This window comes from Mesocricetus auratus, unplaced genomic scaffold (assembly GCF_017639785.1).
Source record: "Mesocricetus auratus isolate SY011 unplaced genomic scaffold, BCM_Maur_2.0 Super-Scaffold_100023, whole genome shotgun sequence".
In the NCBI taxonomy this organism is placed as follows: domain Eukaryota; kingdom Metazoa; phylum Chordata; class Mammalia; order Rodentia; family Cricetidae; genus Mesocricetus; species Mesocricetus auratus.
The window spans coordinates 7,002,514-7,024,316 of record NW_024429204.1 but is presented as its reverse complement, the minus strand read 5'-3'; the positions used below and the strand labels follow the sequence as shown (position 1 = coordinate 7,024,316).

The 21,803-nt window shown below is 43.0% G+C and overlaps 1 protein-coding gene and 1 long non-coding RNA gene across 4 annotated transcripts in view; one reads left to right on the top strand and one right to left on the bottom strand.

Annotated features, from left to right (window-relative positions):
* The window catches only part of Oxr1 (oxidation resistance 1), a 319,071-nt gene that overhangs the window by 169,238 nt on the left and 128,030 nt on the right, over window positions 1–21,803 (bottom strand). The gene's annotated exons all lie outside the window — the stretch shown is intronic.
* Window positions 9,509–14,141, top strand: LOC121133601. The gene is made up of 3 exons (XR_005870484.1): window positions 9,509–9,550; window positions 12,965–13,072; window positions 13,621–14,141. It is a non-coding gene; the product is annotated as an uncharacterized LOC121133601 (long non-coding RNA).

Genomic DNA, 21,803 nt, shown 5'->3' with positions numbered 1-21,803 from the left:
GCGACCCTGGGCAGAGCAGAGCAGAGCAAGCAGAGCGAGCAGCGCTGTAACACTTGCCCGGGAAACCTTCCTTGGCAGAGCAGAGTTGTTACACTCTGCTCCCGGCTCCCTGCTGTCCGCTCTCCGCTCTCCAGGAGCAGAGCTGAACTGTAGCAACTTCGCCTGAGAAACCTCCTGCGGAGCAAAACTGCTACACTAGGCGAACATCCCCAGCTGGAAGACCCTGTCCTGCTAGAGCGGAGCTGATACACCGGAGAAGCCTTTCTCTGAGGCAAGGCTGTAAGCTGCCAAGCTTACTGCAACCTGTGGTGGTCCTTGGCTCCCGAGCTCCAGGATACCTTTACATCTGAGCTGTGTAACACTCAGTATTCTGTGACTCCCGAGTGCCAGAATACCTGACCCACTCCTGTTCCATCCTGTCCTGACCCATCCCGACAAAACGCTTACAGGAATGAAAGCCTTTTGACTAATACTGAGGTGGTGTTCACATAGGTCAATGAAATGCTCCCAAGATATGCTTGATGTAGATCAAGATAAGACATACAGTTCTCCCTAGTGTTTTATAGAAAACGAAACACCAAGGCTCACCACCAGCCGTGCCCTGCAAACAGAAAGACAAATAAAGACACAAAGTTTCCAAACCTAATCAGAGTTAAACAGAGCTTTAGACTTCAAGGCCAACTCTCCCAAGGATCAAGGATCATTATGGTCGACAGGGCACAACCTCAAAGCTGGAGGAACGGGCACAGTGTTGTATGACCTTTTACTCCAAGGACAAAATCTTCCAGCTTGGAGAGGAGCTCACATTTATGGGGAGGTCAAGCAAAAGGATGTCCCAAAGGGAGGTGATACACTCCATCCTGCAGGGAAGCTCAGTAAGACAGGAAGTAAACAAATAGCTTCAGGAAGTTCCTGGAACTGACAATGTGCATTAGGCTTCTCTCTTCCCAAGCATATAGAGGCAAGTAGTCAAGAGTGTTAGGAATGCTGCTTGAACAAGCTGAGGGGCCTAAGAGAGATTCAGACCACACAGTTCCCAGGAAGAAAAACCAGCCAAGCAATCTAGAGGAGACCAACACCAGCCAAGTAGGCAGAAAAAAATCAGAAACCAGCTAAAATGCCTGGAGGACAGTAAGTCCGACTGAGCCACCAGGAAAGGACACTTTGTATTTGGTAAGCTGCCCCCAGGTTGTTTCATGTGCTCCAGATTTGCAGTTTAGTGAGCTGTCACTCACGCTGGGGTGGGCTTTGGGGACACAGCTGACTTGCCGCCATTTCTGCTCTTTTAAGTAATCCCCCCAAAACTCATTGGCTTACCAAGTTGACTCATTGTTTTATCTTCCTCAGGACAATAGAAACTGGGGATTTAAGTAAATCAAGAATTTATCATCATGATTATTAAAGGAAACTTAAAGCAAACCCAGACTTCTGGTCATGTCTGTGTCCTGGAAAAGTTGTCTGTTTTATCTTTTACAGATGCAAACATCACTGAATCTTCCCTCAGGAAGAAACAGACAACAAACGGATTGTTAATATACTTCTGCTTTGTAGTTTTTCAGAAATGTATCTGGCTAATAAGTAGTCAAATGTACACAATGATCTCCTTTTTTTGAGGAGCTTAATATTTAATGTTTCTGAAATCCTCATGGACTTTCAGAAGGCTGGAATATATTTAATTCAACTTTGATTTCTAAATGTTCTAAGAGTGAGACTGAGATTCACATATTTCTGCCTAAAAATAGAAAACACATCTGTCAACAAAGAACACTCATAGAAATTGAGGGACAAGAACAAAATGTACTTTCTTAATCACAGAATCTGAACTACTTAGAACAAACCTGTTTTTTTTTTTTTTTTTAAGAAATACCAACTGATTTTAACCTCAGGCGCAACTCTTCCTATAGATTTTAGCCATGGACTTGGTAGAGGCAAACACAATGAGAGACAGTCACTATTACCCAAGCGGGCCAAGAGACTCTTAGAGATAGACAAACCCTACTTGTCCCTGAAGGGACCAGCCCCCTTCAGCCATTTTAGCAGCCGTCACAGACTAACATGTGCTTGCATGACCTTGCGCCTCATGTCCTGGTCACTAAGGTCAGATGCCCTCCTTGTGACAAGGAACCAATCAGAAGTTAGCTGGCGGGGCTGTGCTTTACGGCTCTGGGTGTGCTTTATGGACAAGTGCACAACAGTGACATGCAGAGCATAGCAACCGTCCTGGGAGGGCGTAAGGGCCATAGCAACCAGTTGACCAATCAATACAGGGCAGGTCGTCCAAGCCTGGAAGCACACCAATCCTGAGACTGTTGCGTACCCCTAGACACTCCCCTCACGCTGCCCTATAAGATGCCTGCTTTGTGGTTTCTCGGGGTCTTTCTCCAGCCATCCACTACGGTGGATGGATGAAAGGCCTGAGCTAATGGGGTTATCTCGTCAAACAACTGCAATAAAAGACTCTGCTTTTGCATCGAAATGGGCCTCTTGGTGATTTGGGAGCTCAGAATTTGGGCACAACAGTCCCCCGGCACAAGTATTTGCTTATTATACAAAATTCCCTTAGTCATCTTGAAAATAAGAACATTATCCTAGATGAAACATACTTAAAAGTTTAACTACATTAAAATCACAGGAGTTTCACTCTCATCTTCTATTAATACTGAACTTGGGTTTGGCCTCATCGTTCTAAATTGAGGTGCTATTGCCCAAAGCCAGAAATCATATAGTTGATATGCTATATTGATTACATAGATGAGCAACAGATGATGTTTTTGCCCTAACAATAGCTACACCATTGAGGGTCAGGCCTTGTGCTATGATCTCCAGAGAGATGGGCTATGACGCTATTGGATGGTAGCTAAGTTGAGTGAAGACTATTTTTGAATGAAAACAGTGTTTATAACTAAGAGGTTTCCTGGGGTTCCTCCCCCTCTTCCGCACGGAAGGAAGAAAAGAGCTGTTCCTGAGTTAAGAAGCAAACTTTGACAAAACAAAAATTGGCCATCACCTTGATCTTGGTCTTCTCATTTTCTAGAACTTTGAGTGGTAGATGTCTGATTTTCATAAGGAACCAGTCTATGGAGTTTTATTGCAAGAGACAGGATGGAATGAAACAGTGATGAGATCATTTTAAAAACGGGGATGATGGGTACTTCTAAGAAGAACTCTTGGTGTCCAGTGCAGAAATAAAACTCCAGAGGTTTTGAAACTTAGGACTCTCACAATTGGGCTCACATGTGTTTGCTCAGAAACGGTGTCTACCAGTCATTGACTGACCAGCGACTTATTGTTTGTTCCCATGTAAAACTTATTGTGTGTCCCCATGTATTGGAGGGTTAAACTCTCCCACTTTTCCAACTGAATTTAGGTCTCAGTTCTTAGAGAAGGACACACAGGTGGCCTTCCCAACAAAGAGTCTGTTATCCACTGTCCCCCTACATTCAGGGTCAAGGAAGAAAAGAATCAGAGGGCCTAAGTCAGTCTCATAGTGTCTCAAGGACAAACCCAGAGTTCCCTTCTGAGTGGCAGTCAAGCTTATGCAGATATGTCAAAAAATGATAAGACTAAACCTCAGCCAATTAGAAACATGCTAACGTAACTGATGCTTGCTTGACCAATTAAGTTTGAGATGATATAATAACTCCTGAAACTCCCCTTTAAATGGAGGCAAGAGGCTCCTCTCAGGATTCACTGCCGTTTTGTACAGGCAAACGACCCCACAAGCGTGTGGTATAATAAACGCTCTTTCGTCTTACAAACTATTTGAGTCTGGGGTCTTCCTTCAGTGTTTCCTTGGACCCTACAGTATCTATGGATGAATAAATCCCTGCAGAACTGGTTATTTATCAAGAAACCAAGCTTTTGACCTTTTTTGTTTGGAGTTTATGGTCTAGGTAAAGATGGACGTAATGGGAAAAGGGGGCTTTATAACAGGAGCAAGATGGGGGATTTTGCAGCCAGATTTGTGACATTAGAATTTCCTTGGCTTCAAGATAAATCTCCTTTGTTTCTATGCAGGCTGTCCCAATTCCTGTGGCTTAGATTTACAGTGCTGTTGCTGTTGTTTCCAGTGGCCACGTCTTTGAGGTACTGAGGATGTTTTAATCATGCCTGACAATAGAATAACTGCTATACTCTACTTTAAGACATTCGCAGATGTGCGGCGACTATTTTCGTATTGTGGTCAACTGTAGCAAGTGGGGGGGGTGGATTCCGCGACTGAGTGTTTAGACAAGCAACTCGTTTTCTGCCACTGGTTTTAGGCACATTTTCAAACACTTACAGACTCTATTACCTCTGAATCCTCAAATATTTTGAGAACTCTAAAAATCAAGTCCAAAAAAAATCACTTCATATGAATAGAAAATAACACAGTAATAGTCAATACTTATTCCTCTAATAGATCTGGCACTGTCACACACAGCCAATTCCTCCAAACTATTGCACATTAGCAGATCTTCGGCTGTTTACCATTGTTTACCCATTACTGAGTGAGAGAAATCCAAGTGATGTTAGTCTACTTTCCTGCACTATTTGTGAAAAGAATAACCACTCATTTCCATTGAACCTTTTATATAATGCAATGTTCTATAGGTCTTTCACTTATAGATTTACATTTCTCTTGTTGTTTATCTATTTCTGTGTATCGAGGGGTTGCAAATATTTAGCCATAAAGCAAGGGAAGGGCGTGGATGAAGTAAAGAGGAAAGTTTCTGGTTTGCCTATCTTGCATGCTTTCCAGAACATTCTGATTTTCTGCAAGGAACACTGGAGTAGAGTCAGGAACTGTCTTAATTCTCTGGACTGGAGTTTGGTTACGGAACGAGTGAGGTTTAACTAGATCGTAGCGGCTGTGTAATGGATGTCACACATCCCCACAGACTCACGTGTTTGAAACATGGGCACCCAGTTGGTCTGTTCTGAATGCTTACGAAACTTTCTGGGAACCTCGCTGGAGGAAACTGAGCGGAGGGGGGTGGGCCTTTGCAGTCTGTTAGGTCAGTTTTCTGCCTCACTACAGACACTGTGAGATCAGATGATTTACACTCCTGCTGCCGTGCTGTGGTGATTTCTTTTCCCGTGTTCTATAATTTAATCTCAGCACTCGGGAGGCAGAGGCAGGGAGATCTCAGTGAGTTCAAGGCCAGCCTGGTCTACCAGGCTCCAAAGCTACAGAGAAACCCTGTCTCTCGAGAAGTGAATAAAACCAAAACAAACAACCATGGGGTAGGTATATAAGAACCTGAGACAGTCACCTCACCACCAGGACACACCCAACACCATTCTCCTCCAGGCTCTAAAAGGGTCACACGCCCTACCAGTCCTGCCTCCTCTTCTGGGGAAGGGCACTCTTTCTCTAGTCTGGAGTCTACCAAGGACTCTGTGATCCTCTCCTGCTAGCTTAATGTGAACCGTGCCTCTAGAACCAAATGCTCTACCCAATTGGGCAACAGACGACAACGTAAACAAAATTCCTGTAACATCATACCTTCCCCACTGTGACTGTCCACCCTTCTCAAAGTGGAATCTCATATAAAACCTTCTTCCCTTAATTTGTTTGTTGCAACAACAAACATAACATATATACATACATGGATACATACATACATACATACGTATTAGCCAAGGACCTCCTCAAGGTAAAACACAGTGTGTGCATACATAAAATTCTCCAGGAATTAACAGGGATATTATATTTTTAAAAAGCAAAACCTGATTCATACTATTTAATGCACATAGGAGCCCTAATACTGGTGGAGCGGCAACATATGGAAGGAAGTGTTGGCAAGGGTATGAAAAGAACGTGGAGTTCTGGTGCATGTCCGTGAGAGAGTGTGGTAGCGCTTCAAAACCTGAAGGATTCTCCAAAAGAACTGAAGGAGAGACACAGTTATTTGCATATCTGTTTTGATAGCAGCATTCTTTACAAGAGCCCACAGGAAGAAGGTCAGACTGGCCATCAAGGGACAAAGAGGACAGTCAAAATATTGCTCTCGGCAGTGGCTGGCAACCTTCCCAACGCCACATCCCTTTATTATAATTCCTCAAGCTGTGTTGGCCCCAACCGTAAAATTATTCCCATTGCTGCTTCCTGACTGTAATCTTTCTGTTTCTGTTTACTGTTTGAATCGTGATGTAGACCCTCGTGTTTTCCAGTGGTCTTGGGCAACTCCTATGAAAGGGCTGTTTGACCTCGGAGGGGGTCACGGCCCTCCAGGTTGGGAACCACTGCTATAGGTGTTATGTCATTGAACCATACAGAGAAGGAACTTCCAGGCTTGTGAGATGGCTCAACCGGAAGCGACTCTTGCTGCGAAGTATGACATGTGTTTCGTCCCTGGGAGCCACACGATAGGAGAGAAGTGACTCCTGCAAGCAACCCTGTGACTTCCACGCATGCTTCAAGGCATGTGCGTGGACACGTGTGCATGCAAAGGGGTGAGTGTGTGTGGTACGCGCACGCGCGCACACACACACACACACATACAAATTAATAAATGTAACAAAATAATTTTAAAAAGAAATCACGACCTCCTTGGAAATATCCAATAAAAATAACAGATCTACTGAATTTTAGATTTGTTTTTTTAAAGGCTAATATTTCATGAATAATTTTTGTATAGAAACATGTTGAGTTAATAGCTGTTTAGATCTTGTGTGAAACAGAAAATTTGTTACCTAAAACCCTTCAGACAATCTCCCGTGATGAATTTAAGACTTAACAATTGTTTTCATTATTTTGACCTCTAGAGGAAAACAAAATAGATTTATGTGGGTGCATGGCAATCAAAAGTCACGTGATATCCCTAGGTGAGCAGTGCTTTTCTTTCTTACTGACATCTTCCACTGGTAGTATGTCCACATGTTTAATTGATTTCCAATAGAAATTATTCAGCTACCTCTTAAGGAACATTTCAATAATGAGGATTAATCTTTTATCTTCTGAAGCTATGCTAATGGAAAAATCTTGAAATATTCTTGTCTGTTTTGCCTTTTAACAGGGTGATGGGGGAAATGCTCACACAGGCAGTGGACCACTGAAGGCTGCCCACATGGCTGGTTGCTAGGGAACTTGCTTTTCATTTGTGTGTTTCCCCGATCTGTTTCCCCTCCGATCTATGTTTTGTTAAGAATATCACCCTGTAAGCCACTCAGAGAAGATTTTCCTTTCTGCAAGTAAGAGGCAGGATAAGAATGGGCAAGCAAACACTTAGAATGCCAGTTCTTTCAACATCGCTCAAGCCGGTGCCATTGAGAAAAATGAACCGTGACACATACAGCCCAGGAGTGATCCAGTGTCCTCTGCATAGCATGACAATGGGCGTAAGCGCATCACTGAATATATGCAAAATGACCTAGCTGGTTTAGAAGTTGGAACTCCGCATTTTTCTATTCTGTAAGCAAAGTTTGCCTTTAGATTCCACCAAGGGAAGAGACTCCAAAGGCGTTTGAAAGGAGTCCACAGGGAACCACTACCTTCCTCTATTGAGGGCCATGTCTGAACAGGTGCAGAGAGAAAATCTTTGGAGGGTTCCCTGAAGCCTGTGCCAATCTTCCTCGTCAGTGCGGTGGCAGCTGGCATTTATCGGTCTTTTGACATCCACAACAGTTGTCTCTGCCCTCCATTACCAGCCTCTTCTATAGCTCTGGGGGGCATATCATCCCCTGTCTGAAGTTATTTCTTGCTTAAATCCCTGAATTACTGTTTGCTCTCTTAAGGGAATCCCGGCTAAGGTAGCATCAGCTTATCATTAAGCACCCATCCCAAGAAATTCACTCACTGCTGTTAAAAAAAAGTCAGCTCAGCCCTCTACAGAAAGACAGTAGCTGTTCATTTGAATGTGAACACTTCAGTTTCAGGCCCAAATTATATAATTTCTACAGAGTTCCTCCCTTTCCTTGGGTGTTAATATAATATTTGCTTTATCCTTTCATGGGAATCTTGATCACATAACAATGAAATAACACATCAGCACAAAACCCAGAAAAATAATACACATAGTTCATACATACATATTTCCCTCTTCACCTTGGCCTCGAGTCAAATAATGAGAAATATAGTTGTTTTGGTGTTTGCTATCTGCACAACAGTTTTGAAACATTTAAGATGAATCTAATGGTGTGCAGCAACACATGATCATTTTATCGAAGACAATGAGAATTAAAAATAAAAAAAAACCAATGCATGTCAATCACACTGGAAATTTCCTAAAAACAATAAATTTATGATTATATTATGCAAATATATGCATGTGTAATTTTCCTTAAAAAAAGTCCTTGGCAGAAAACCATCATTTTATGAATTTGTAAAGTTCTTTACAATAATTTTATGTCTAAGAAGTTCTGCCCGTATAATTCCTTGGAGTTGCTGAGTTCTGTGTCTTCTGTCTTTGGATGCGTCATCAAGCACTTACTCCAGGACGTTTAATTATTTGGGTTTTTCATGCAACCTTGTTTCTCTTGAGGATATTTGGTTATGCTATTCATGGCGGTCTCCAAGTGTCTCTCTCTCTCTCTCTCTCTCTCTCTCTCTCTCTCTCTATATATATATATATATATATATATATACATATATATGGTTCCTGGGAAGATAAGCTGCTCAGTGTGTCAGAATATAGCTCTTGCACAGAAGACAGACTTCAGTCCTTATTCCATCTATTCCAGACTGTGATCTCAGACAAGCTATTTCCCATAAGCCTTCACCTTTGACCTTAGCTTGGGAAAAGCTTGCACACTGATCAAGATGAATTAGGGTGATGTGCGCTGCCGGTGGCCAATGCACGGAGCCACAGCACCGGGCTTAGCTGGCATCTTAGCCCCATTTCCTTAGCTGCCTTCGACGTTCCGCTCCCTTCCTGGGCCCTCTAGGTGCTGCTGGTGCTTGGAGCTCTCACCCAGCTTTGCCAGCCTTCTCGGGCACCAACTGTTTCTGTAGCTCATAAAACTCCCGAGAATGAGCTGCTTCCCTGAATCTAAGGTACGAGTCACTGGTTTGCCAAACTCAGCATTTCCAAGATGCTAGCAGGCAAGAACCAAAAGTTGTTTTGAGTTCTATTTACAGATACAACGTGAGTTTTACATGCATGGTTCAAACAACCATGGGTGAGAACTAGTTCCAAAAGGGCTGGGAGGAAGGCTCAGGGGCAACTTATTTTTAGCAATGGGTTCTCTCCTACTGTGGGTCCGGACGTTGAACTTAGAAGGTCAGGTTTGCACGGCAAGTGCTTCTACTGCCATCTCACTGGCCCCCACCTTAAATATAAACCAGGCGCTATTTGACTGGATGGCCAACATATTTGCCTCTTCTACGTTGCTTCTTACTAACACGTGGGCCTAACTATGCTGATATCTGGCTTGTACAAATAAAGCCTGTCTGAAGGTCAGAGAATGGAGCTTGCCACTGCCTAACCATAGAGGTCTGGAGGTCTGTACAGATAGACAGGAAGTGAGATGGTTGGGCACAGACAGGAAGTGAGATTGCTGGGCAGAGAGAGGATATAAGTGGGGAGAAACAGGAACCAGCTCTCTTGTCTGCTGAGATGCTAAGGAGGTGAGGTGTGGCTGTGACTTGCTCCTTCATCTACAGCTGTCCACAGCATACAGAAAGACATTCCCCATCATCTAACTAAGACCAGTAACACAGAAGTTCTAGAAGGAAAAGGAAATGGTCTTGGGACCTTTGGGGACACGCCCCATCTGTTCTTTCATTTTAACTGCTCTCAAGCTAGGTGACTTCTTTTATGTCCATTTCCTGCTTTCTTTTAAACTGAAAGTCCTAAAGAGATTTGTGAAAAGGTCAGATACTTATGGACTTCCTAATCTAAAGTCGTTGTTTGAAAAAACAACAAAGGTATTTGTTATGACTCATTCTTGAAGAATTTGTTCTGGGTCCTCGGAAGAGTAGTTTTAGTGAGCTTAACTCTGATTTACAAGACAAATTCTACTGGACTTTTATGGATCTGGGATTTAGGAGGGTGTAAAATATAGAAACTGTAGCAGTCCTACTTAGTTTTTATTAGAGACTATGCATACACGCACTTCCCAAGCAAAACCATACGGTGAGTTTTCAAACACCAACGGTACTCTGTCTTAATTTAAAATGCAGAAATGGCATGATTAATGCTTCAGTGGGAGCAATGCATTAATTATAAAAAGATATTTCAAATATATGTTTGAGAAGTTAAATTACACGTGAACAAGATTAGGTACATAACTATGCTCATCAGTAGTTTATTGATTGGTCCTTAGGAACCATAAAGGACGCCCCACTTCTATCAGCTATAACAACAGTAACTGTTGTCTGGCACTTTGCAATTAACACAGAACCGGTACAGGCGCTATCACACATAATGAATTGCCACTAGGTGACAGGACACGTAGTATGGAGAAAAGGGGAATTTAATGGAAACAAAGGTAGGGTCTGAAGTCAAAAGTGAATTTCGGTCCTTGACTTAACACTCACAAGCAAGGTGGCATTGCACAAGCCAGGTGATCACTCAGGATCTTGCTTGTAAAATGAAGGTTAGAAATCCTGCCAACACCAGAGGTTACGGATCCAGCAATGCTAGTGTGGCTCCAGCTAATCCAGTCTCTCTCCCTCACCACTTAACTTCCTTACAGGACCCTCCTCCCCACACACCCATGACGAACCTGAGCTTTGTCTTAGTCTTACTGCATGTGAAGTGCCTGGCTATGAGCCATTCATACCACTGAGTTTGTCAACACGGTCTGGGATCCTGAACCTAAAACAGAGGTCACAACCACAAGATTCCTCACACTTTAGACAGAGAGCCTATCTTGGGATGAAACAGTAACAAACATGGCAAGGACAGCGTAGACAGCGGAACATGTTTTTTGAAAACAAGATGCTATTTTGAGCTTTGCTTGGAGAAGTTCTGTGCAAAAAAAAAATCGATGCTCAAAATTATTTCATTTGGATCCAAAAGCACCCACATCTGCCACAAATGGTCAAACCAAAGGTTCAAGTCTCCCATGAGAATCAGGAGGATTCCAAATGACCTAATGCTGAAGCAGGTACTAGAATCCAACCATGTCTTGGACCACAAGCAATTTAGGAAAGGTGGGAATGGATTGGAAGTAGTTTGATTTGGGGCCCTGCCCACCATTGAGAATTACTAGTTGTGATCAGGCCATTCAGCACCTCTCTTATCTGTAGTCCCATTCCCGATTCACTAACGCCTCTTTCTTAAGTTCCCACAGGAAACCCACTCACAGTTACAATGTTGGCACTGGCACATATACACCTTGGTAGAAACCCAGATGATACAGATGAGGGAGAAGGATGGGCTATCATGCCCATTTCTCCTCCTACCCAGCTCTGTCCATCCTCGGTTCTTCTCTTCCTCCCAGTCCTGCTCCATTCTGGGTTTAGTGTTTACGCCCATCCCCCTCAGCCCTGAGCCAATGTGAAGTCTCTCTCTTGAGACGTTCCTGGGTTTCACTGCAGAGATCTATGCCTGACTTCCAGTTACAGCTGCCACGGTGCTTACCTGTAACTGTCAGTATTCCAGCATCTGTACCAGCCTACCCTTGGGGTTCTGACAGGATGCGCCCTCAGCTGCAGCCACTGAGAGCACCACCTGTGCACATTCACTGTGTTCCCTTTTAAAGGGCCCCGCCCACCTCCCATCCCCTCTCTTTCTCTGCTTCTCTGCCTGTCCCCCTGTCTCTCTTTCTCTTCTCTTCCTCTCTCCTCTCCTCTCCTCCCCTCCCCTCCCCTCCTCTCTCCTCTCCTCTCCTCCCCTCCCCTCCCCTCCCCTTCTCTTTCCTCTCCTCTCCTCTCCTCTTCTGCCACTCCTGTCCCCTGAGGCTGGTCTCCCCTCTCCTATCCCTCATTTCCCATTCAATTTCCCCCAATAAAAACCCCTCCACCCAAGCTCTGTTCCATGTTGTCTTTCTCTCAAATAATAGCACTGCAATCCTTCCCAAAGTCAAAGACCCACTTCAAATACAATACATCCTTTTGTACAAGACACCTCTTGCTGTTGCTGTTGCTGTTTTTAAACTGAGAGCTCCCTTCTTTTAAACCCCCATGGTACTTTGCCCCCACCTGTATTGTGTAGGAATCACCGTTTATTTGCCATCTCTGGTCATCTGCACTAACTGCCAGCTCCTAAAGCTCTGATACTGTACTACTAGCTTCCGTGGCCTCTAGTACACGGCTACGATGGACTAATCTTCTGGAAACTCATCACAGCCGGGTTCCCAATGCAATGGTACCCCAGAAGCAGGCTCGTTGGGATTCAATCTGGTCACAAAGATGGGGTCCTTTAAGATGTGCTTAGAGTCCTTATAAAGATGACAGGAGAGAACATTCTCTCACTCTCAGATTTCATGCTACTCAGAGGTACAGCGAGAAGATGGTTGTCTACCACAGGCCCTCACTGGACACCAAGGATGCCAGCACCTTACTCTTGGGTTTGCCCACCTCCAGAAGGAAGGCGTCCTGATGAACTCTTCTGCAAACATTTGTCACAGCCATCCAAAGTGACAACTGTTTTATAGATAGCAGATAGGTATTCATTTGAGTTTTTAAGGGGGTTGGATATTTCCACTTGTGATGGGGTCCTTTGTAATTTTGATTTGAAAAAAAAACAGGGTAGTCTGTGCATCTGCGTGAAAAAGTTTTGGTTGCCTTTTAGTAATATTAAATTCTCATCTTTGCATCTTTGCTGCAGTGGTCTTTTTTCCCTTTCATGTTTTCAAATTATTTGCTTCTGGTGATTCATCATAACTACCTATCTTAAAAGTCTGTCTAACTGCTCTGTAAACACGGTCAACTGTTGTGAATGGTACAGTTTTATGTATTTCTTAAGTGACCAATAGAGAGCAGGAACAGAAAAACCTATTGAATGAAATAACAGGAAGAGAATAACAAAGATGGTCTCCACCTCAGATCATTCCCAGCTTTGATTTCAACCTGTTGACTTTCCGTTCCCATCAGGCAAGAACCCCAGAAATCCTCAGAGGCAACCATGAGCTCTACCCCAGCAGAACGAATTCTTATAAGACACCTGAAGTTGGATGTGTACAACCAGATGTCAAGCCCACAGTAAGTAAGGCGGGGGTTGCTTTTGGGCCCTGAATTCTCCTGGACCCAATAAAGAAGAGGGAACAAACAGAACAGCCATTACAACAACTCTTTACAACCATTGTAACTTTGACAGCAAAGACAATTCCAGTTTATTCTGTATTGGGGGGAGCTGTGTTGGTTTGTGCTTTCTTGTTTTGCTATAACTGTTGTGTGTTTTATTAAGACTTGAACTCTCTATATATCTAGTAAGCTTTTAAGAAAGACACCATGAACTTTCATGGCCTAGAAGAAGCCAGAACACAGGAAAACTAAATGCAGCTTGGGATTTGGATATGAACCTGGAACCCCAGAGAATACTGGGTAACCAGTATGGGAAGTGTGGCAAAGTAATGTTGTTGGTATTAACTGTACTAGCGCTGCACCTGTTGGCGATCCTCCACGTATTTAATGCTTAGTTTTGCTGATATTTATAACACACGGGGAGCTTACAAATCCAACACGTGTTAGTTCCATGACTCACTCCTTCTGTACTAATTTATGTTTTTACCTTTTCTGCATGCACGGAGATGCTCATTTCACCTATCAAAGAGGACATGTGTTCTTGACTGCACAATGTTAGTCGTCACTGTTCACCGTATGTGAAGCCAGAGATCACAGCTGTAAGAGAACATCTTCCGCTTTCATCCTCAGTCATTCTGGACTTATGATCCCCATCTCACCGGGATCATGTCACGTCTCTCTCACTTTAGGTACGCGTCACTCTTCAGTAGAATGGCTTTGGCACTTTGCCTTTCCGTTAATATCTACTACAGGCTTTTTGCTAGTTGTTGCACCCTTCCCCTATGGGAGTCTGCTGCCCCAGCTTGTGACTAGGAGCTTCTAGCAAAACACCTCTTTATCCCCTCCTCCCAGTAAGGCCTGCATGCAAGTTCCTGTTTTCTGTAAATACTAATTCCTGTTATGCACCCATCCTTTGCCAGAGGGCCCTGGGAACTTAGGCTTCTGACCTTGGTGGTTTTCCACCCCGCCTGACTGGTATATGAGGCTCCGCTCTTGTTAAAAATAAATGCCATTCTCCTTGCAAGAATGAGCCGCTGCCTTTGTCGTCATTTACATCCTTAGCCCTTCGCCCGGATCATCGTGAAGTGTTGTAGTGCCATAAAACCTCAAACACCAGTGGCTCGCTACAGCTAGTGATCAGTTTAATTCATTGTATCATCCAAAACCTTCTTACAGACCTGAGTTGCAGGGGAGAATATCCTCTAGTTTCCTAAGGAAGTTAGATGTCAGGTAGGTTACGTCATCTCTTCAGTATCACAGAGGGACTAAGACCCAAACCGAAGCATAAATTATTCCAGAATCAAATCTCATGAACAATATATCACATGCCATGTTTCATCCCTCACTCTATGTCTACAATGTTCTTCTGTACACAAGCCCACACAAACCTATTCAGTCTTCACATGACACCAGAAACAGCTCTTTATACAGCAAAGTTATCAAGACCCATTCCTAAGCAAGACCCTTCCCAAGTCCCCAAGGTGGCAAAGTTAGTCTAAATTCTAAAGTCCGGCACACAAGTCCTCACCTGACTGCTCCTCTCTTCAGAGCCGCCTCTGAGACTATTGGCCATGATGGGCATTCAGTCATTTTTAAAAACCACCACTGAACTGAGGCTTGAATGTGTTTATGTAGAGCCAAAGTCAAAAGTGAACACGAGACTCTAAGAGATTGGGCATCAGCATTGTAATCTAGGCTCCTCTCTACCTTATTCGAAGCATCCTGTAGTCTATCCCAGCCTCGGTCCCCACCACACACTCTGTTTTCAAGAGTGTTTTTTAACTCAAAAAGATCTGCAATTGGGGGGCTTTTTAATTACTATTGTCTTTCTGACAGTGTCTTGCCATGTTGCCAAGACTAGGCTGGAACTCACAATCGTTCTGTCTCAGCCTCGCAAGTACAAGACCACAAGAGTGCGATAAGTTCTTGTCTAGTTAACATACCTGGTAGCCTGCTATTACAGTGCATGTTATCATGTTGCTCTTGACTCTACTGAGATAACACTTGAAAAGACCACAAGATCTAAACTACCTAATTATAGAGGAACCCGTTTTGCATTAAGCTGCAAGATGCTCTAAAAATAGAGTCACAAGGTTCAACTCTCTGAGAGCACTTATGATATTTTATCTCCACTACAGTAACAGAAATGTTTATTGCTCCTTATAGATCAAGGACCTAGGAGAGTAACTCAATGGCTTTTCCACCAATATGCATTAAAATTTAAGCAACAAAATAAACTCTCCAACCTGTCCAGCAAGCAGGGATACTGAAGTGTTAGCAACCTGGAGATCCTACATCTTCTTACTCCCATATGCACAATACACTGTGCATTTAATATTTTTAGGAAGATACTTGTAGACTAGATGCATGGTAATATATAAACATGTGTATGTAAGTACATATATATATGTTTTTATGATCAGTTAAAAATATATTTGAATTAAACTGAAGTGCAAGGAACTTAAAAAGAATCAGATCTCTGGGAATTCAACTGGCCATAGCATCATTTTCAAATTGCTCACTAGAGAGCTGGTTGCCATCCATCCTCCCTGCTTCCTCGATGTTGACTTCCCATTGAAGAAACTCACTCTGTAGCCAGGTTCTCAACACACCAGATACTCTGTTTTCTTTCTTCCTATTTATTTTGTTCAACCTAGAGTGTCTACGAACATAAAAAAAGAAAAGCCATACAAAGCAACAAAAATTAAAATGCATAAGGAATTTATGGAAAGGCTTACCAAATGAATGACCAGATACAACTCAGAGAAACAGGATGCCGAGGTTTTGACTATGACTTGCCTGTGGCCATTTTGGTTATGACTGTGAAGAAAGCATTTATCATTCAAGAAACCCCAGCATAAATGCCTAAAGATCTACCTACACAATAGTTAAACGGGATTTCATGTGATTATTTTCAAACATACATAAGAACCGATCAATAGAGAAAATGACTTTAAACTCAACAGACTAATATTTTGGTACGTAGCTTTTTGTTTTTTTTCCCCATAAAGCTGTTTGCTAAATCTTCAGATGAGTAATCCAATGTTATTAATTGTAGTTAAATTATTTTCAAAATAATTGGGGAGGGCTGGGCAGATGGTCAGTAAGTAAAAGCACTTGTCTTCTAAGCCTGGGGACCTCAGTTCAATTCTCAGAACGCATTGTGGAACAGGTTTGAGAAAACTGTCTTCTAACTCCACACTCACATACACACAATAATCAATATTAATTAATAAAACATTTTTTAAATGTTGGAGGGAATAATAGTAGAACTAGTTTTTCTATTTTCCTGTCATATTATGGATTATAATTATAAACATGATAAAAACTTCATTGAGGAGCATAAATACTAAAGAACTTTTATATGCAATGAGATATCTCTTTTTATTTATTTATTATGCATACAGTGTTCCACCTGCATATTTGCCTGCAGGCCAGAAGAGGGCACCAGATCTCATTACAGATGGCAGTGAGCTACCATGCAGTTGCTGGGAATTGAACTCAGGACCTCTGGAAGAGCAGTCAGTGCTCCTAACCTCTGAGCCATCTCTCCAGCCCATGAGATATCTCTTGACATGAATTGTGAAGAAAAATTTTTGTAAAGGAAACTATGATAGTTTGAGTGAGAACGGCCCCCAAGGGTTCACATGGTTGAACATCTGGTTCCCAGTTAGTGGAACTGTTTGAGAAGGATCGGGAGGTGTGGTCTTGTTGAAGTGGGTGTGGCACTGTGAAAGAAAATGCATTGCAGAGTGCAGGGTGTGCCCTGAGGCTTCAAGAGCCTATGCCAGGCCCAGTGTCTCTTGCTTTTTCTGCCTGTTGCCTACAGATCAGAATGTGAAGCTCTCAGCTATTGCTCCAGCAACGTGTCTGTCTGCTTCCTGCCATGATGACCACGGACTCATCCCCTGACACTGTAAGCAAGCTCCCAGTTAAATGTTTTTTTAAAATAACAGTTGCCTTGGTCATGGTATCTCTGCAAAGCAACAGAAAAGTAAACGAGACAGAAATGTCCAGGGTTTTATTTTGGAAGGAACATAATATCTCCAAATTTCTTTAAATCTATACTCTTTAAAGACCGGTGTGCTGGGTTTTGTTTCCTGGCATTGTGATACAATATGCTGACAGAAAGAGACTCGGGAAGAAAGGCATTACTCGGGTTACAGCTTCACATTACAGTCCAATATTGCAGAGAAGTCATGGCGGGAAGTTGAAATGGCTAATCACGCCATAACCACAGTCAAGCAAAGAGAGAAATGAATGCATGGGGACTTCCCTTACTCAGTCCCTCACCACGCACAGACAGTCCAGGACCCAAACTCAGGAAGTGTACTACTCAAAATGATAAATCCATCTCACCTTGGTAAATGTCATCAAGACAATCCCCCAAAGACATGCTCGAAAGCCAACTGATCTACATAATTCTTCAAAGTCTGTATCAAGTTGACATTGAAGACTAATCCTTACAATCAGAAATACTAGGAAAATTTGGAAATGTTTCACTGCCGCAAATTACCATGAGTTCTATTCTACTAAGCTTTTCTTAGTAGTCCATCATTTCCTCCCATAGCCATAGTTCAATGAAAAGGCACGTTCATGGGCCGGCATCGGTAGAATGGACACGTTTTGATGGCTGGTAGTGTAGAAACACTTGCTCCAATAGGGGGCTTGGCAAATTTCAGACATAATCATGATTATTTTATAAGCATGCACAATGACTTTTTAATTATTCTACAATTTAAACCAACATAGGATTAATTAGGCAGTTAGAAATCATTACATAAGCCGACAGGTATAATTTGTTTTTAATGAGTGATAAGACTATTATGCTTCAATTCAGATGCAAAAAACCACTAGAGTTTGCTGACAGAAACCTCAGGGTTGTTGACATTCTTTAATCCATTTATCACAGCTATGATTAAACTGGGCTTCCTGATCCTAACTTGGTTGCCTCTGACAGGGAACAAGAAGAGAAAAACTCGAGCTGAGAAAACATGGTGCTAGCCACATGAAATCAGAGACGGCAAGCTGACGCAGCCAGCCACGAGCCCTGGCAAGCTGCAGATACCAGATCAACAGTTTTCATTTGTTAGTGTGTACTTTCTGCTACTCAGTGAAGTGTGTTACTCAAGTTACATAAATGTTTAGTTTGTTTGTTTGCGTTTTTTTCAACTCTGATTTCCCTTTAAAGACATAACGCTTACGCAACGATTCTAGAATTTAAAGCTGTCCTTGGTGGTTTTTCTTTGACTTCAGGATTTAGAGTGACTTTTAAGTAGGCTAAATCAAAATTACTTAAAAGCCCAATCAAGTGCTCCCCCTATTGCCAGGGAAACCAATGTCACCTCTTTGGGGCTGTAATCTCATTAATAATAGAGTTTAGGAATGGCTGGAGAAGGGAGCCCTGAGGACAGTTTTAGTAGAGATTCAGGGAACAGCAGGTAAGGGACATCGCCAAGCAGCTGTAGAGAACATAAGTAGCTGCCTGATGGAAGAGAGTTCATTTTAGGTTAGGAGCACGGGCTGCTCTTCCAGAGGTCCTGAGTTCAATTCCCACCAACCACAAGGTGGCTCACAACCATGTGTAGTGAGATCTGGTGCCCTCTTCTGGCCTGAAGGTGTACATGCAGGCAGAATACAGTATGCATAATAGATAGATAGATAGATAGATAGATAGATAGATCTAAAAAACAAAACAAAACCCTTATTAAAAAGAAAGAAAGAGCTGGACAGTGGTGGCACACGCCTTTAATGCCAGCACTCGGGAGGCAGAGGCAGGTGGATGCCTGTGAGTTTGAGACCAGTCTGATATACAAAGTAAATTTCAGGACAGCCTCCAAAGCCACAAAGAAACCCTGTCTCAGAAAAAAAAAATGAAAGAGAGAGAGAGAGAGAGAGAGAGAGAGAGGGGGAGGGAGGGAGGGAGGGAGGGAGAGAGAGAGAGAGAGAGAGAGAGAGAGAGAGAGAGAGAGAGAGAGAGAGCCTCAAAAGAAAGCGAGAAGGAAGAAGGACTTTGTTTGGGTGGAGTGTCTGGGAAGGATAAGTGCATCACCCCATTAGGGAAAAGGTTACTCCTCCCATCTCACCAAAAGGGCTCTAGGTGAATCTGCCTTCCCGAGGGAGGGATAAACTCTTGGCCAGGAAACTGACAAGCTCAGCAGGGTTACCTCTTAGGGAGCAAACACCAACTGTGTGTAATGCTCTAATCATTAGAGCAGATTGGAATATCCTAAGTTCACCCAAGGCCAGAGGTCGATTCTATTATGGACAGAAAGAGCTTTTTCCTAATAGATCCCCATTGGGGTCTGGTATCCATTCTCAATGTCCTTCAAGGCACTTTACTGCCTCAGCACAGACCCACACTGACTTAAGAGCTAACCCTATATTGACCCTAAGGTCTATATTCTATAAATGAACAACAACAGAGCTTAGAGCCACTCTATCATGAAGTCCCAAGCTTAAAAACTTGACCTGCGTACTTTACTTACACATGTGAACTCTCTGAAATTTATGAATAGCTCCGATCCTTTCAGGGAACCCTGGTTTCCATGGATGGCAAATAACTGTAGTCATGACATTGCTTCCCCTAAAATTCCTGTGACTTATAAACCACAGCAAGTCATTGACCTGTCAGAACTGCCCACAATTCCAAAAAACCAAAGTCAGTTTTTTTCTCTCTCTGAGCAACGCAACTTAACTGGAACCCTCAAAGCAGTTATCTGTTTTAGTGTCTCTGCTCCGAAATGGTGACCTGTCTGCCAAGATGGCTCTGCTCACTAAATCACAGGGACTTTGAGCTCCTGCATGAAGAATCTTCTCGCCTGGAGACAAAGTTCCAGTCCACCGGTGACCTATTTTTAGTCTGCAGTATGCGTCACCTCCTGCAGTATAAAATTTCTCTCTCTTTTTTAAAAATCTTCCTGCTACCGTATTTTTTTTATTAGAGATGATCTTTTTTGTTTTTTTTTCCTTTTTTGTCCTTACAATTAAAATGTCCGGCTTCAAAATCAGAAGCATAGCAAGAATGGGGTGGTATGTTTAAATGTCTGCTATACTGCAATTAAAAAGCAGATAGCATGGGCTTTGATGCTCTCTCTTTAGGGTTGCCAAGCCAGTTATTACTGTTTTACTTTCACCAGCCACCGAGAAGAACTCCCAGGAGCCCCCAGTTCCACAGTCTTTTTGGGGGTATGCACAGATGAGGGAGAAAGTGATTTATACCCCTGCACTGGACCGGTCTTCATGATGTTGGGACTGTTGAAGGTATTGTAGCCTGAAGGCAGGGAGAAAGGTAACATTTGTGACTTTTCCACTTCAACAGACTGAAGTGTAAAGCTTTAAAATCGGGTATTTTTAGGGATCCTCTCCTGTCTTAATATCTGGCAAATAAGGCATATTGAAGGACATGCGTCTTATAAAATGTCATCTAGTCAATCAGCGCACTGAGTCCTGACTTCACAAATGCCGTCCCACGTTACCATGAACAATGAGGGAAAGGAAAGAGGGAAGAATAGAAGAAAAGGAAAAGAGAAGGAACAAGATAGAGAGGGAGACGCACATGGGAGGGAATAAGTGAAGGAAGGAGGGATGGAGGGAGGGAAGGAAGGAGGGAGGGAGGGAGGGAGGGAGGGAGGGACGGAAGGAAAATAAGATACCTTAATTGAAGTTTGGATTCATTGTTCAATCTCTCTCTCTCTCTCTCTCTCTCTCTCTCTCTCTGTCTCTGTCTCTCTGTCTCTCTGTCTCTCATGTGTATGTTTTTCCATGTGTATGTGTATTTGTGTGTATGCTGGTATATAATATTTGTGGGTACACATGCACTTCAGACACCATTCCTTAGAAGCCGTTGGACTTGTTGTTTTGTTTTTGTTTTTTGAGGCAGAGTCTTTTGTGAGACCTAGAGCTTGATAATTTGGATAGACTGGTTGGGTGGTGACCCCCAAGGCCCTCCGTCTTTGCTTCCCCAGCACTGGAATTATGAACACATAACACCTTGCTTTGCTTCTTACATGGGTGCTGGAGAGCTGAGGTCCCTCTGCTTGCAGCCCAGTAATCATGTTACAAGCCAAGCCTCCTTCCCCAAACCTTCTGGTGTTCTTGTTTTAATGCATCTGTTTTAGCATCAGTGGTTGGGACAAGCACTCGAGAAACTATCCAGCCAGATCGCTGTCAACTGTACCATTTTATTTTTATTTTTGAGACAAGAACTTGACCAGAAAACACGTCAAAAGTGGGCTGTTTACCTTCGGGCAGCCTACCCAGGTCCTCCCTCAGATCCCATACACTCTGTGCTCGCGAGTTAAGTTATTCAACTCTTACGGATGTAAACATGGAGACTACAGTGGAGGTGGTATAGTTTACTTCCCATGTAGAAGACCACAGTCATCTAGTGCATCAAAAGAGCAGTGGTTAAGTGCTTCACGTGCTGAAAGTGCCTGTTAAATTCTTTAAAACCACCTTATGTTAATCATCCGTGCACAAAGTACTACAACCAGGTACACGGAACACTTAGGTTAAACCCTCAAAGTTGTTCAGAAGCTGAAAGAGAAGAAGATAGTAGAATATAGATAAAACATGATGGCATTTGGGGAATCCTATACTATCAAGTACTTGTCATGCCTGGGCTGCAGGACTGGGATCTGTAAGGAAGGAGCAGAGTAGGTAGAGCCAGGACATGACAATCATACAG